Source organism: Castanea sativa, chromosome 10 (assembly GCF_040712315.1).
Source record: "Castanea sativa cultivar Marrone di Chiusa Pesio chromosome 10, ASM4071231v1".
Lineage (NCBI taxonomy): Eukaryota > Viridiplantae > Streptophyta > Magnoliopsida > Fagales > Fagaceae > Castanea > Castanea sativa.
The window spans coordinates 20435280-20441279 of NC_134022.1; positions in this window are offsets into that span (position 1 = coordinate 20435280).

Here is a 6000-nt window from a genome sequence, read left to right on the forward strand (position 1 = left end):
CTAGAAGGAAGATGCAAGAGCAGATTATAGAAGGAAGAAATTCTGTGCTGAATAGGAGGAAGAGAAAAATAATTCATCTACTCATGGCATACCTCTTTCCATATGTCAAAATCTATCTCCCTATATCCTTTGATGCTATCATCTGCAGGTACAACCAGTATAAGCCCATAAAAGCAAGCACCAAATTACATATTAACCAAAAAGAAAAACTAGGGGGTGGGAACATACTCTAGATTCCAGATTCATTAGAATAGCAGATTTGGTGGACTGTTTGGCACAATCAAGCTGACCCTGACTAACTATGAGACCAACCATAAACCAAAAAAACAAAAATGGATGTACATATTTAGAACCAAAAAGGCATTTTCTATATATCATCTCAGCTTGTTCACAAAATATACATGCCTAACTTTGAACACTTGTTCTTCACAAAATACTAGACTACCCTATCCTTACTTCACATCAGGGTAGCTCCTGCTGCATGTCAGGAGGGGTTGGATCAATACCCTAGTCAAAGGATGGAATGGTTGACAGCTTAGGAAATGACTGTGGGGTAGGAGGACGGATGTCAGACTTGGGACATGGATGTGGGGTGGGTGGAGGGATGTTGGGGGTAAGAGATGGACGTAGGGTGGGTGAAGGGATGGTGGGGCTAAAAGATGGATGTAGGGTGGATGGAGAGGGATCAGGGATAGGGACAACCCGAGGGGTAGCAACAGGCGGACGAGAGCCACGTCTGGCAGGAGCTGTGCTCGTGCTTGGCCTCTCAATAGTGCTTGTCCTTTGAGTAGCCGATATCGCAGGAGTAGCTGCCTTCTCATTCGGGGCCTCAGGGATAAGAGGTTGAACATGATCAATCTCCTTCACTGCCTTTTGCACATCAGTAATGTCCTTGTAGTCCTCCGTGCCCACTGGGTGACGCTTCAACAAACGGATGTATCCTTCAATCTGCACATGGAAAAACGATCATATTAGTAATGCAATACCAAATCAACAATGCCAATCAATAATAAAATAAACGTTGGTTTTAAATTGGTCGTGCTAGTAATAATTGCAAATTATAGGGAGACCAAGTGTTACCTTTGACTAAATTTAAATTATCTTTCCTATTAAAGATATAGCTAGTGGATAGATTAGACAAAAATGCTAATAAAAAATTCAAATGAACAGAAAATTAAAAATAATTAAAATGGAAAGAAGAATGTAATCAATTTTTTCATCCAAATACCAAATATATCAAATACAAATGAGACTATTGTTGTAAATCTAGCAATTCTTGAGTTTATTGTGTTGGACCTACATGCATCTCATACAAAGACAAACCCCATTTTCAAAATTGTGTCATAAGTTGTATAGGGTTAGAACGATTTTAAGGAGAAATGTCTTAGGAGTTACTGCTATGGTATTTAGTGGCAGGATTGGAGTATCATGTGAATCCAATAGAAAATACTTAAGCCTATTTAGAGATGTGTTCACAATAAAAGATGGGTCTAGAATTTTCTCATAGCATTTAAAATCCTTCAAGTTTATAACTGGGTGGATTGAAAGAAACTGTCTTTCACTTAATTTTTCATCTAATGCCTTTTATTTATTCTATGTAAGCTTACTAGTAAATGTATGTTCTTATTACCAAATTAGCTTATTATATAGTAACATATATGTTTCCTGTGGTTTTCTTGTATATACTTGTCTACTACGTACTATAGTGCTCTACCATTAAACTGTTTTGGGTTCCCATAACACAATTGGGCAAACTGAAGCTTGGTATTCTACAAACTCTTTAGCTAAGCGCCCTAGATTTGACAGTGCAAGAAATTTGCTTATATATCCACAAAGGCCAGGAGAGAAGGGTTGTGCCCACTATATGCCCACAAGAACCTGTAAATTTGGAGATAGCTGCAGGTTTGACCATCCTATATGGGTTCCTGAGGGTGGAATCCCAGATTGGAAAGAGGTCACAATTTTTTGCTATCTTCTATGCCTATAATGATGTTATTTTATTGGAATACCAATATAAACACTATCATACAATATTAGTAGTTGTGGTAGTAGTAGTACAGTTGCTAAGTAAATTATATGTTCTCATAAACTATATTGTAATATATGAGTGAATTAATGGTGTAAACTATGCCTTACCAAGAATTATATGGTATAAACATTATTATGAGACTAATTTGCTTATATTTTGAATTTCTGGTTATTTTTTTATTTAATTATTTAAATTGGTATTCAATAGCTTTTATGATTATCATTTGCATCTTTGGTATAATTTTGTTGTATGCTAATCAAGTGTAACTTGTAGCCAATGGGCTCTAGCTCAAATGACATCTCCTGGCCTTGTAAGAGCAAGGTGGAGGGTGAGGTTGTAAGCTCAGGACCTAATGGGTGTAACTTATAGATGATAATAAATAAAACCTCATCTTTTGTATCTATAATGTAATTTTGCTTTCCTACAATTCCAATATCTTGTATACAATGTTGTTATAGAGGCCACCGGACATGCAACCAGTGAACTGGCATGACATCAGAGTTGGGCTTGAAAAAAAATTAAAATTTTATATACATGTTTTCTCTTGCCCCCCTCCCCATTTAAAAAAAAAAAAAAATCCTATTTTCTATATAGCAATAATTATATTAAATCTTATAAATTCATAACTTAAGTTTCCTAGTTTTTCTCTTTTCTATTTTTTTGGTTCTCTATTTTGAATGATTGGCTATAACTATAAGTAGATGATATCTCACTTCAATGAGTTGGTTTTACTCATATTCTTTGAAAAGAAAGAAAATTTGGTTCAAACAAAAATCAAATATTTAGGATTGGTTATAGAAGATGGTAAACATCATCTACAACCTCATATCTTAAATAACATTCAACAATTTCCTAGCAATGTATCAAACAAGACTCAGCTACAAAGGTTCTTAGGATGCCTTACCTATGCTGAAGCTTACATCAAAAAGCTTGCTGAAATGAGGAAGCCTTTACAAGCAAAACTTAACAAAGATGTCACATGGGTTTGGAAAGATTCTGATACTCAATATGTTGACAAAATCAAAAAGCAAATAGTTAAGATTGTGACTAAGAAAAAGGATAAAATAAAAACCATTTTTAGCTTATATATGTATACCATAACTCTAAAGGCTGAAACATGAAATATGAGCTTAGAGCATTTGAAATTAGATTTTTAAATCAACAAAGTTCTCTATAAGGAATCTTAAGTAGACAACAGCTTTAAAAGGGAGGTTTCATGCTAAGAAGACATTGGACCACATATATCATGTTCTCTAAACAGTGGTTTCATGCTAAGAAGTACGGTAAGATGTAGAAGATATGGAGAAGTTACCATTATAACCAATTTAGCGCCGGGGCGATCAATGAACCTCCGAGTTACCCTTTTGAACCAATCAAAGTACTCATGCTGTGGAGGCATATCACCAAGCACTGCTTCACAAAGCTGTTGAAGGCAATTACCCCACTCGATGATATGCCAAGCATGTCTCCGCTTCCAATCAACACTGACCTTCCCCCTCAAATCAATCTCATGAAGCACTGTATCAGTGTCAACATGACAGAGAATTTCTTGGATCATCCCAAATTGACGAACGACACGATCCGGTGTATATTTCTTTACTAGGTGGAAACATACAAGCGGCACCGTTGTCGTTAACACGACCCTCCCTACAACGCACCACAACGAAAGGTTCTATAATTTAGCTTCTTATGGCAGCCACACCACCTAGAACAACCAAAAAACAAGTAAGTAACACATTAGGCAACAATGTTTATATTTCAAAGTTCACCAAACATATATCTTGTTCCTAAACATGTAGAACAAGGCATTTTCATACCTGGCCTGACAACATTGAAACTATTTGCTCGTGATACCTATCCCTAAAGATGTGGGTGGCCTATTTTTCTTGTTTGGGACCCATAACCACCTACAATCAAGAACAAAGGATCATTAACTTTGTATGACTTTCCCACTAAGAAAATCACATGATTAAAACTATAATGTAATCAAGTTAATGTAATGAAGTTGTAGGAAACAATTTGCATATAAACTCTCTGAGTTCCAAATCATGGTCATTACGGTTAACTATAACATGTTATTGGGGAGAGCTTGGTTAATGTACACAGTAATTTTAAATAAAGTATTATAACCTTAGCCCACCTAATCACTTTTCAACTAATCATTACAAATGCGCATACTTTGTTATGCTGCATTTAGAATATATTTTCTAACAAGATAATTAATCTAGTAAACTAAAGTTTGGTTAACTAAGTAGTTTTTATATACTTATAAAATAATAAATAAATAAAAAAGTAGCATATATATTAACCTAATCATTTAATTTAGGAAATTTGACACAAAATTAGAGTATATTAACCTAATCATATATATTGAACCTCTGTTTAATATTGACTTAAATAATTCCTAGAAGCCTTTAAAATAAATAAATAAATTCAAGTTACATGACGTGTATGAGGTAGAGACTTATTTCAAGGACAGTGGACCACGCATTGGAAGACCATAGCGAGCCACGCTCAACTGTAGTGCACAAATATGGGAACATGGCCCATGCCTAATACTGGATCAACAGTAAGCACCCACCAATCTGACTGGCTGTCTTATCACTTGCCCTGCATAACTCTCTATACAACCATGCAAGGTAAGCACTTCCCCAACTGTACCTTCATGGGTTATGATGGTCTTCCAACTGCTGCACCCACATTAGATGCACCCTATTGCCGAATTTGTCTATGAAGATCGTGTCCCCCAGTAGCGCTAGGATGTAGCATTGTGCATACTTATGCAGCAAATCTTCTTCAGCATTAGGCGGCAATGAACCGGCAACTTACTCCAAAAGTCGTTTGATGACAATCCTCTGGCCAGTAGGTTGCTTTGTCCCATCATTTATTGGAACAAAGCCAAGGAAGTCCTTGTACACATCCCGCCATACTTTTTGCGTGCTCCCTATTGTAACCTCGCCATTAACAAGAAGCCTGAGAAGAACCTTCACATCTTGCAATGTGATGGTGACCTCACCATGTGGCATGTGTAAGGTGTGAGTCTCGGGCTGCCATCGCTCCACTAAGGCCATTATCAGGCCATGGTCAATCTCTCTACCCGAGGTCTTGAGGAGTCCCTCCAAACCAAGTCCCTTAATGATGTCAACGACTCGGTCGTCCACCATTGGCTCTAAATTAGAGAACTCTTCATTATGGCTATGGCTGTGGCAAGTAAGGGCCCCCGAATCCTGCATGACAACAAACTAGTGTACATTGTATGAATTAACTGGGGTACCATAAGAAGGATACAGTTCAGAACAACACATTCCAAAATATCAAGTTGATGGAAAAGGAAAACATAAAGAAGCAGAAAGCAATGTAAAGTAAATCTACTCCATGCATAAAGTGCATACACAACTTGACCAAGCCTTAATCTTAATAAGCATATAAAGGATGTATCTAATGCAAAAAACTCCCAGTTAACGTGCATGAAAAACATCACGAGGTTTTTCCATTCTTCTCTTCATCCTCCTGTTTTATGAAAAATATGTTTTGCTTTGCTCTCACCCCTTAACCCATCACCTAGTTTCTTAAATTGTAGTAGACTATGTTTCAATTTCAAAGTCTTGAAAATTTCTCAATTGCTATGCTGCCCTATGTTTAATTTAACAATATTTCCATTTATATAGGTTTACAGACAAAAGGTGAATTTATATGAACTTGGGCAATGGAACTTTCAATTTCTTAATGGCTTAAGTCCAAATTGATGCCAGGAATCCAATTCTATCCCAATTTTACGAACATAAATTTCAAATATGGCATGACTGTCAAAACCCAGTAAAAACATTTCTTCGTCAGGTACAAAATGAATGCAACCCTACAAATTTTCTATAGTTTATATTGTATTTGAAAATTCCAAATCACTAAATTCTAGTAGAACTATTGTTCCTTAGGTTTCAAATCAAAATCAAATCGATAAGGCCTAGAAATCT